We start from the raw sequence: 11,973 nt of genomic DNA, 5'->3' as shown, positions 1-11,973 counted from the left end.
TCCAATGTGAAACTTATATTTAAAGGGTAAAAAAGGCAAACGACATTTCGTTAAGAGCTTTCGCGCTTTTAATATATATATATATATCATAAAAGAACTCAAGGACAGCTAATTCCAGAACAATTATCGAGTTTGGAAAAATACTAAAGCTCAAGTTATTTTATTCTTTGCAGTCAGTAGATTGGACAAAGTTGAAGTCTTCTACAAGATAACGAATCTCCCATAAAAGGGATGAGAGGAGTAATAGACAAAAGGGACCACATGATAACCAAAAAAAAAAGTAAACAAGATCATCCTTACGAATTTTAATACTTAGAAGCTACCAATATGAAGGTTTTAGGACAGTTGTATTGTCTTCATCATAGTGTTTTACGTTTTTCCTGTTAGCTATCCATTCTAAATTCGCATGAGAAGGAAACGAAGGGCATTTCCATTATAGGTGAGGTTGGCGCCCAACATTATTGCCAGGTAAACCAACGCGAAAATGTAAATAAGTTCTCATTTTACTTTTACCAAAACAATTACAGTAATTTCTTAAATTAAAGTTAAACAAGTAATAACCAGTAATGTACCAAAAATAATTATACAATTCCCAAAAGAATAGTCTACTAACGTGTGTGCCAAGACCTGGTATCACAAGTTGTGGACAACTAGTAGAATATACAAAAGAATAAATCTATCATATTGTCCGAAATAGAATAGACAGCAAAAAAATAAAGAGAGATTCCATCAAACTGCTGAACGGCACAGGAAGGGAGCAGTTCACCGTGGAAGTATCGGAATGTGCTCAAGAATGCGCACCAGACTGATAGCCATATGTACCTGCCTCAAATCCTGCACAATTAAGTACAAAAGTATAGTATGAGTACATAAACAATATGTACCCAGTAACTATCCTGTCTAATCTCGAAGAAGTAGAGACGAGAGGTCGACTTGACACTTACTAGGGTCAAATAATATGACAAATGAATTATACTGAGCATGGATAGCATATATAATAAGCAGTTTATAGCAAGAAGTAACAGGTCCTCTCCTAGATAATATCACAGTTGGCCACTTTCATTTCCAGGACAATAATAAAGCTCAATTCATAGAAAATACTGAGTAAAGCATGCGCAAGTAGTGCCGAGGTCGTACGGCCCGATCCAACATAAAAGTAAATTGTGCACTACCGAGGGTCGAATGGCGCGAACCATAGATGCATCTATTATCCCGCTCGCGAATCAAACATGTGATGCGGTCAAATATAATTAAACAATTACATCAAGCAGGCAGGAATATATGACTGGGGAGCAATTACTCACAAAAATATCAACTACTCTCTAAAAAGGCCAAGAGAGATAATGTTTTTCTTACTAGTCTCATTTACCATAATCACCATGATTTAAACAATCCAAATTAAGCATAAAGTTTCAGGAATATCACATAAAGCATGCTTTTGGGTCCAAGACTACCCGAACTTAGCATAATAGTAGCTACGCACGGACTCTTGTCACCTAGTGCGTACGTAGCCCCCGCATTTAATGGAAAATTATTTGATTATATCACCTATGGGGACAATTCCCTCTTACAAGGTTAGATAGGAGACTCACCTCGCTCCGAAGCGTACTTCCAATACCAAGAACGAACTCAAACTATCAATTTGGAGTCGAACGATCCAAAACTAGATAAACGAGGTAGGAACTAGTCAATACAAGCTCACAAGATCGCATTCTAACTATTTAAGCACTTTCACAACCTTAAACACAAGTTTCCTAAAATCTGACCCCGGGCCCATATGCCGAGATTCCAAAATTTTTCGAAGAAAGTTGTTCTCTATAACTTAAGGATCAATAATATGTGATTTCTACTTCATTCCCTAACAAATTTCGTGGTTAAATCTAATTTTTATCAAAACCCTAGGTTTTCACTCAAAACCCATAATTTCCACTAATTTTAGTACGTTAATCTACCCAAAACTCAAGTATTAAACTAGAAATAAGTAGGGTAAACTTACCTCAAGATGCTAGGTGAAAGTCCTCTCTCAAGAGCTCCAAAATCGCCCAATGGGCGAGTGGAAAATGGCCAAAATGACTTAGAGTCCGTAATAAATGAAGCTCACTGCTTCAGTGATTTACGCTTCTGCGGTCCTGGGCCGCACCTGCGCCCACCGCATCTGCGGTCCTGGGCCGCGCCTGCGCCCACTGCATCTGCGGAAAGGAGCCCACTTCTATGGAATCTCAACTGGGCTGCTGGGCCGCATTTGCGAGATGCAAGCCGCATTTGCGGCTCCGCTTCTGCAGAAAAACAACCACTTCTGCGGCTTTGGGCCTGGCCTGGCTTGGCCGCATCTGTGAGAGGTTGACCGCTTCTGTGGTCTCACACCTACGGCTGACCAACCGCATATGCGGTTATGACAGATAACTGGAGCTTCAGCTCCTTCCCAAAATTTCCAACTTCACTCGAGCCTCGTCCGATTGACACTCTGGGCTCTTGGGCCCCGCCCGAACATACTGACAAGTTTGAAATCATGAAACGGACTTGCTCGAACCTTCGGAACTCCCGAAACAACACTAAATCTAAGAATCACCCACTAAAACCAATTGGGTCAAACTTATGAACTTCAAGTTCTTCAATTCACTTCTAACGTGCCGAAACATACTTATACTACTCGGATTGACACCAAATTTTGCGGCCAAGTCTTAAATGTTATATTGAACTTGTACTGGGCTCCGGAACCAACATACGAGCCTGATACCAACGTGATCAATCATTATTTAGTATCTTTAAATCCTTAGAATTTCAGTTTAATAATTTTTAATAAAAATTCATTACTCGGTCTAGGGACCTCGAAATTTCATTCCGCACATATGCCCAGGTCCCTCCGGAATTGTCAAAACACGAATCCGTGTCCGTTTGCTAAACATATTAACCAAGGTCAAACTTAGCCTTTTAAGAAAATCTTAAGGAATCAAATGAGCCTATTCCAACCCAAACTCTTCCAAATCCCGAACCAATCATGTCCACAGGTCGTAAATCAGTTAAAGCAAGCGCGGGAAGTTTCATTTAGGGGAACGTAGTTCTAAAAAGCAAAACGACCAGTCGGGTTGTTACATTCTCCACCTCTTAAACAAACGTTCGTCCTCAAACGGACATAGAAAAGTACTTGAGGTGCTGAATAAATGTGGATATCTGCTCCGTACGTCCTCCTCGGACTCCCAGGTCGCCTCCTCGACTGGTTGGCCCTTCCACTGGACCATCACCACTGAAATCTTCTTGGATCTTAACTGGAGTTCCTGGCTATCAATAATGGCAACTGGCTCCTTCTCATAACTTAGACTCTCATCCAACTGAATAGTACTGAAGTCTAAAACATGGGACAAGTCGACATGATACCTCCGAAGCATAGACTTGTGAAAAACTGGGTGAACTCCCGATAAACTGGGGAGTAAAGCAAGCTCGTAAGCAACCTCCCCAACTCGCCTCGACACCTCAAATATGCCAATAAACCTTGGGCTCAGCTTTCCCTTCTTCCCGAACCTCATAAAACTCTTCATTGGCGAGACTTTCAAGAGGACCTTCTCGCCAACCATGAATGATACATCACGCGCCCTCTGATCCGCGTAACTCTTCTATCTGGACTGAGCTATCCGAAGCCTCTCCTGAATCAACTTTACCTTGTGCAAGGCATCTTACACCAAATCTGTACCATATAGCTTAGCTTCACCAAGCTCAAACCACCCGATAGGATAACGACACTATCGACCGTATAAAGCCTCAAATGGGGTCATCTTAATGCTGGACTAATAGCTATTGTTGTAAGCGAACTCTGCCAAAGGCAAGAACTGATCCCACTGACCTCCAAAGTCAATCACACATGCTCTAAGCATGTCCTCCAAAATTTGAACTATCCGCTCTGACTGCCCATCGGTCTGAGGATGGAATGTTGTGCTAAGCTCTACACGGGTCCCCAACTCACTTTGAACGGCTCTCCAGAAATGGTAAGTGAACTAAGGGCCTCTATCTGATACGATGGCGACGAGCACACCGTGCAACCTGACTATCTCCCGAATGTAAATCTGGGTCAATCTCTCTGAAGTGTAAGTAATCACAACCGAAATAAAGTGCACTGACTTGGTCAACCTGTCAACAATGACCCATACTGCATCAAATTTCCACAAAGTCCGGGGCAACCCAACTACGAAGTCCATAGTAATGCGCTCCCACTTCCACTCTGGTATAGACATCTGCTGAAGTAGGCCACCCGGCCTCTGGTGCTCATACTTAACCTACTGGCAATTCAAGCACTTAGCCACATACTCCACTATGTCCTTCTTCATTCTCCGCCACCAATAATACTGTCTCAAGTCACGATACATCTTCGTCGCACCCAAATGGAATACCGTGAACTGTGTAACTTCTCTAGTATCCTCTCCCTCAGACCGTCAACATTAGGAACACATAGGTGACCCTGGAGTCACAAAACACCATCCTCGCTAATAGAAACCTCTTTGGCACTACCCTGAAGCACTGTCTCTCTGAGAACCACCAAATGTGGATCATCGAACTGTCGGGCCTTGATCTGCCCCAATAATGAAGACTGAGCAACAACGCACGTAAGAACTAGGCTAGGCTCCAAAATATCCAACCTCACAAGTCTGTTAGCCAAGGACTGAATGTCAAAGCTAGTGGACTCTCCTCTGCTGGAATGAATGCCAAGCTATCCATACTCTCTGCTTTCCTACTTAAGGCATCCGCGACCACATTTGCCTTGCCCAGATAATAAAGAATGGTGATGTCATAATCCTTCAGTAACTCAAGCCATCTACGCTGCCTCAAATTGAGATCCCTCTGCTAGAACAAATGACGTAAGCTACGATGATCAGTATAAACCTCGCATGACACCCCATATAGATAATGCATCCATATCTTAAGAGCATGAACAATCGCGGCCAACTCCAAATCGTGCATAGGATAATTCTTCTCATAGATCTTCAACTGACGCAAAGCATATGCAATAACTCGCCCTTCCTACATCAATACGTATCCCAATCCAACGCACGAAGCGTTGCAGTATACCGTATACATCCCTGAACAGGAAGGCAATACAAGAACTGGTGTTGTAGTCAAAGCTGTCTTGAGCTTCTGAAATCTTGCCTCACAATCATCGGACCAACGGAAAAGAGCACCCTTCTAGGTCAATCTAGTTAGAGGTGATGCAATAGATGAAAAGCCCTGCACGAATTGTCTGTAATAACCTGCTAACCCCAAGAAACTCCTGATCTCGGTCATTGAAGTAGGACGTGGCCAACTTTGAACTGCCTCAATCTTCTTGGGATCCACCTTAATACCCTCTCCTGACACAATATGCCCCAAGAATGCCATTAACTCTAGCCAAAACTCACACTTGGAGAACTTAGCATATAGTTTTTGCTCTCGCAAGGTCTGAAGCACTACTCTCAAATGTTGCCCAAGCTCCCCCAGGCTACGGGAGTATATCCAGATGTCGTCAATGAAGACAATGACAAAGAAGTCAATATAAGGTCCGAACACCCTGTTCATCAAGTCCATAAATGCTGCTGGGGCATTAGTCAAGCCAAAGGACATCACCAGGAACTCATAATGGCCATATCTAGTCCGAAATGTAGTCTTCGGAACATCCGAGTCTCGAATCTTCAACTGATGGTACCCTGACCTCAAGTTGATCTTAGAGAACACCCTAGCACCCTGCAACTGGTCAAATAAATCATCGATATGAGGCAATGGATACCTGTTCTTGATGGTGACTTTGTTCAACTAGCGGTAATCAATGCACATTCGCATAGTCCCATCCTTCTTCTTCACAAATAACACTGGTGCCCTCCAAGGTGATACACTAGGTCTAACAAAACCTTTTGCTAACAACTCCTCAAGCTGCTCCTTCAACTTCTTTAACTCTTTAGGAGCCATACGGTACGGTGGGATAGATATAGGCTGGGTGCCTAGAGCCAAATCAATATAGAAATCAATATCACGATCTGGTGGCATGCCAGGAAGATCATAAGGAAACACATCGGCGAACTACCGTACTACTAGAACTGAATCAATCGTCGGAGACTCTGCGGTAGTGTCCCGAACATAAGCCAAATACGCCAAACACCCCTTCTCGACCATATGACGAGCCTTCAGGAAAGAGATAACTCGGCTAGATATACCAAATATGGAACCCTTCCACTCCAACCTTGGCAACCCTGGCATTGCTAATGTAACGGTCTTGGCATGGCAATCTTGGATGGCGTGATATGGAGACAACCAACCCATGCCCAAGATGATCTCAAAGTCGATCATATCAAGCAACAGAAAATCTGCTCTAGTCTCGAAACCACAGAATATGACCACACATGACCGGTAGATCTGATCCACAACCACAGAATCGCCCGTAGGAGTGGACACATGAACAGGAGTGCCCAAAGGCGCAGGAGGAATAACTAGGAAACGAGTAAATAAAGATTATACATATGAATAGGTGGACCCTGGATTAAATAATAGCAAAACATCTTTCACACCTCCTTTTTCAACCCTGAAAGGGAGTATAAGAGAGTTTTTCCAATTAAAGTGACCATCGAAATGATATTATTCTATTTAGAAATCAAAGTCACCACTTGGGATAATTTATGGTGTCCCAAGTCATTGGTTCAAATCCCGAATCGAGGAAAGATTGACTCTGTTTCACAGTCCGCGAACACAGAAATCCAAGTAAGGAATTCTGTTAACTCGTGAGAAGGTGTTAGGCATTTCCAGGTTCCGTGGTTTTAGCATGGTCGCTCAACTGTTAATATTGGCCTGTTTATTTGATTTTAAAATATTTTTGAAACCTATGTGCATTTTATTCCTTTTAAAAACCGTTTCAGAAATCCACGATTGTCATACAATTAACTGTTGATTACATATTTGCGAATCATGTCACGGGAACCGTACCCACGATCCACACTGTGTTTATTTTATTAAAATTAAATTGTGGCTAGGTCACATAAATTTACCCCCCGGATTTTAGAGGTTAAGCGTCACAACTACGTCAAGGGAACCGTACCCGTAGCTATGACAATTATTTAATTAACGACCCTAAAGCAAACTGCGAGAGTTCGAGGCATTTTCCACACTGTTCTTGTATTTTTGTGAGGGCCATAAATTATATGATTTGTGTATGGCGCACCTCAAATTTATTTTTAAAGGAAACGATTTGTAATTTGGAAGGCCAACTAAAGATGTTCCTACTTTAATCTAATTTAAAATTAGTTATCACAACCACGTCACGGGAACTGTACCCGTAGTCGTGATGATTTAATTACGTGCCTAAGGTAAACTACAAGGGATTATGTTTGAACTAAAATTGGAATTGCAAAGGGACTATCGGTTGAAAACCTTTACGAAGAAGATGGATCAGGCCCTAAAGCATTTGTGGAAATTGGCTGAAGTATAGTACATTGGATGAAAACATGTTCTAATAAACTCTTTGTCCCAAAATCCGATCAAGCCCAAGCCACATTTTAGATGAAATCGGCCCGTTTGGCCTTAAAAGAATTGTGATCCTTTTCCCCAAGATTTCTTCTATTTTTTAACACAGGATAACAACACAATAATGAATAACATATACTGAGGTAACCAAAAGCATAAATCAATCAAGGAAAACTACACAAACCATTTAACATGGAATAAGATAAAATGACAATTAAAGAAGGGAAATGAATCATGGTCTTTTAATCCTATGGCCCTTTTTACATGCTCAATGATTTTATATCTTCCTTTGACTAACAGTCTTTCACCATCAACTAGATATTCTCATGGACAAAAGCAACAAATTCGAAACACTTGAGCAATTCAAACCCTGCTTCTAATTACGAAGTAAAACCAAGATATCAAGACAACATAACAATGACCCTTATTTGAAAATCTAGATGCAACTGTGATAACCATACATCAAACTTCATTCAAAACCTTATTACAAAAAGTTGTAATGTCTCTAACACAATTTCAAAACCAAAATTACATAGGCAGACTCCCAATCACATTGTATATCCACTTGGTTCAAGAATTCAATATTTTTTCCCCTTTATGAGATTTTCAACACAAACAGAAGGCGGATCCTAAAAACGCAGATGTAACAATTACAACTTCATGCTCAAGAAACAAACCTACATCTATTGATGAACACAGTATAACCATGGCAGGCAGAAGAGAATATATACAAATTGACTGAACTTAGAAGCCAATTACTAAAAAGAATTTGATAACTCATTACATCAACTTCAACACATGCATCTTCATATTTAATTCACACTCCAAGGATTTAAAAGAGTACCTGTATACAGCAAAACAAAAGAAAACCAGAAGAAATGTGTCTAAGATCAGTTTATGACAACCAAGAAATAACGGAGCTCAGCAGCAAAGGAACAACAATGGTAATCAACCAATAACCTCAATAATCAGCCATGTTTCAGCTTTGGAAACCCGAAAAAATCCCCAGAAAAGTCAACCCAAAACTTTTTGCCAAAGGAAAATGAAGCTCAAAACTAGATAGTTTTATCAGAAAAAGATTTTTAGTCGTTTCTCTTTTTGGTGAGTCTTAGTCTCTGCCCTAGAAATGAGGAGAATGAGCCACTTATAGCAAGCTTTAGGGCAGCAAAATTGATTTTAAACTTTTACTATTACCCCTTCCCCAATTTTCTCTTTTTCATTTCAGACCCTAACATTTGAACCTATTTAGTAATTCATCCAATTCTCACCTTCCTAGAAGCTTCCTAGACAGTTAGCCAAGATTCTTTCTATTCAATTCCTCTAAATACCCTTAAAACCAATGCCATTTACTTTCAACCAAAGCTGGGATTTGTACCCTCTAAACAACTGAACCCCAAACTTCCTTTGGGCCTCTGTGCTAATGGGCCTGTCTGCATGCAAGGCAGGTCCCAGACCAAACAAAACCCAAAACATGCAATTTCGAAAGAAGAAGAAAGAGAAATAGTAATCAAGACAAATTACTTAATTAAAAAAAGCTAATTGAACCTAATCAGGGGATCTCATGACTGGAAATAAACTGAGATGAGGGAACAAAAATCAACTAACAAATGCTTGTAAAATTCCTTCGACAAATCTGGCCGGCTTGCTTAATCCGAATCTTCTTTGAAATGAACCAAAAATAACGCTAGGAAATTGTTCTCGGCGAGAACAATCAACTAGCATAGGTTTTGGTCGAATCGAAGCTTGAAACTTCAAAGAAATCGAACAGGGGAAAAACTAAGGTTTTCTCTTCTTTTTTAGATCTGCAATTGAAATAATTTGGTAGGGCTTTGGGAAAAATTGGTGGTGGATTAGTGATGAGGGTGAGTTGATGGGTGTATCGTATGAATTTGGTCGGATTTGGAGAATGCCGCCGCCGTGAGGCGATTCCCAGCGGTGGCGGGCGGTGGCGATTTAGAGAGACAAAATGGGGGGTTTCTGTGGGTTTGAATTGGGGTAGGGGGGCTTATCCGACACTTTTAAAGGAATTGGTTAGGTAGTTACGGACTGTTGGATGAGATTAAATGGATGGTTGAGATAATATGTGACAAAACGACGTCGTTTGGTTTTATGTGGGAGATGGACCGGGTTGGAGGGATTGGGCTGAGTCGGATCAAGGACAGGTAAAGGGAAAATTTGTGCTTCACCATGGCTTAGCCCAATTAAATCAGCCCTTGTGCAATTAGTCCCATTAATTTTCTATTATTTTTTTTTTTGCTTTTCTTTTTCTTTCCTCTCTCTTATTTTCAATTAAACACCTAAAATAAAATCCTAAATTAATCTAGATTGTAAAACTAACCAATTTCATAAAAAAATATAAAAGTTCCTTAATCCTAAATCAAAGAGGAAAAACTATTATTCTAAAATTAAGCTAAAAATGCAACAATGGACTATTTTTGTAATTTCAATTTTGATAGAACAAATAATTAAATAATTAATTCTAAAAAATTAAAGACAAAACCTAAATGCAATACATTATATATTTGTATTTTTCATGCTTTTGATAAAAGTAAACGAGCTCAAAAATGCAAACAATTAACACAAAATCCTACAAAATTGCAAATAATTGGAAAAAATTTATTTCTTTAATTGGTAGGAGTATTTCATATAGGGCAAAAATCATATGCTCACATCATCTCTACCGCAGACGGAAATAATACATGTGATGACGGCATCTGAGGCCAATGCATCTGGCCTAGCCGGAAGGGCATAGAATCTGGCTGGAGCATCGGCTGGCCGGCCTCCACCTGACTGAGCAGTAGCTGGCTGACCTCTCCCTACCTAGCCTCCACCTCTAGGACGGCCTCTACCCGTCTGTCCCCCGCCTCTGGGAGGCTGAGCATCCGATGCTGAAATCATAGGCTGCTGACCCTATTGTACTGCCTTGCCCCGAAGCCTGGGGCAGGTCCTCTTCATGTGACCCAGATCTCCACACTCGTAGCAACCCCTCGGCACCATAGCCTGCTGCCCTGGAGTCTGAGCCTGCTGACCCGAATATCCACTAGAAAAATCCTAAATGGCTGGTGGGCAATATGAACTCTCTGGCATGGCACTGATGTAAGCACTGGAAAAACCCTGATGACTAGAATACCCACCAAAGGAACCCTAGATAGCTGGTGGACGGTAAGAACTCTCCGACATCGCACTGAAATAAGGTCTCACTGGAGCACCTCGGGGAGGTGGTGGTGGTGCTGAATGCGGGGCCTACTGGGCTGATCCCTCCCGAGGTGCCCCTACCCCTAGTTGGGGCACCTCTAAACTCTCTATAAAACCGGGCTCTCTTGTCCTGCTGAAACTGCTCCCTACCCCTCTGGCAATAACCCTCAATCCTGCGAGCAATTTCCACCACTAGTTGATACTCAGTACCCATCTCCACCTCCCTGGCCATGCTATCTCGAATACCGGGGTGTAACCCCGAAACAAATATCTGCACTTTCTTTGCATCCGTGAGAAGTATCATGAGAGCATGGCGAGACAACTCAAAAGATCTCGCCTCATAGTCGGTCACAGACATCTGATCCTGCTCAAGATGCTCAAACTGATACCGCAGCTCTTCCCTCTCAGAGGGTGCAATATACCTATCCAAGAATAACTGCGTGAACTGACCCCAAGTGAAGGGAGGAGAACCTGCTGGCCTCCCAAGAACATAAGACTGCCACCATCTACGGGCCCTGCCCTCCAGCTGAAAAGTAGTGAAGTCTACTCCATGCGACTCCAATATCCTCATGTTGTGCAGTCTGTCCCTACACCTATCAATGAAATCCTGGGCATCCTCATGACGCTCACCCCCGAAGATAGCAGGGTGAAGTCGAGTCCATCTATCTAAAGCTTCTGCGGGTCACCATCTACAACTGATTTAGGCTCGGTCACCACTGCAGCAACTGGGTGAGCCCCATCCGCGGGTAGTGCACCCAGAGTCTGATACACTGCAGCTGCGTGACCAGGAGCCTGAGCAGTAGGGGTCTGTGCTCCCCCTCCTGACTGTGATGTAGCTGGATCTACTAGAAATAAATCAGCCTAAGTCATGGTGTCCATGAACTGCAGCGTATGACCCATGACCTCCTGGAAACCAGGTGGTGTCATAAAGTCCGCCGGGGTAGGCTCAGCTGCGGGTACCTCGCCCTGCTCCTCAATGAGAGGATCTCCTGCAGGATCTGCTGGTGGTGCTACTGGGACAGCTCTGGGACGCCCTCGTCCCCTACCTCGGGCTGGTGCCCTCCCCCGGCCTCTGCCTTGGCCTCTAGCAACAGGAGGAACAGCTCCTCCCGGGCCTGGAACATCAGCCGTGCGTGTCCTCACCATCTGTGAGAGAATAGAAGAGGGAAATTTAGCATACCAACCACTGCACGATAGAAAATGAATAAAGAGTAGTTTTCCTAATACCCTATAGCCTCTCGAAGATAAACACAGACGTCTCTATACTTATCCGCAAGACTCTATAAGGTTTTCCCATGACTTGTG

General features: G+C 42.3%; 1 long non-coding RNA gene across 1 annotated transcript; it reads right to left on the bottom strand.

The window, feature by feature from the left end:
- Window positions 1-557: 557 nt before the first annotated feature.
- LOC142174921 (uncharacterized) lies at window positions 558-8,655 on the bottom strand. The gene is made up of 2 exons (XR_012704017.1): window positions 8,318-8,655; window positions 558-834 (listed from the first exon to the last, which is right to left on the bottom strand). It is a non-coding gene; the product is annotated as an uncharacterized LOC142174921 (long non-coding RNA).
- Window positions 8,656-11,973: the final 3,318 nt, after the last annotated feature.

Source organism: Nicotiana tabacum, chromosome 20 (genome assembly GCF_000715075.1).
Source record: "Nicotiana tabacum cultivar K326 chromosome 20, ASM71507v2, whole genome shotgun sequence".
NCBI lineage: Eukaryota > Viridiplantae > Streptophyta > Magnoliopsida > Solanales > Solanaceae > Nicotiana > Nicotiana tabacum.
Note: the sequence above shows the minus strand (reverse complement) of the source record. Positions and strands in the feature narration are given on the sequence as shown.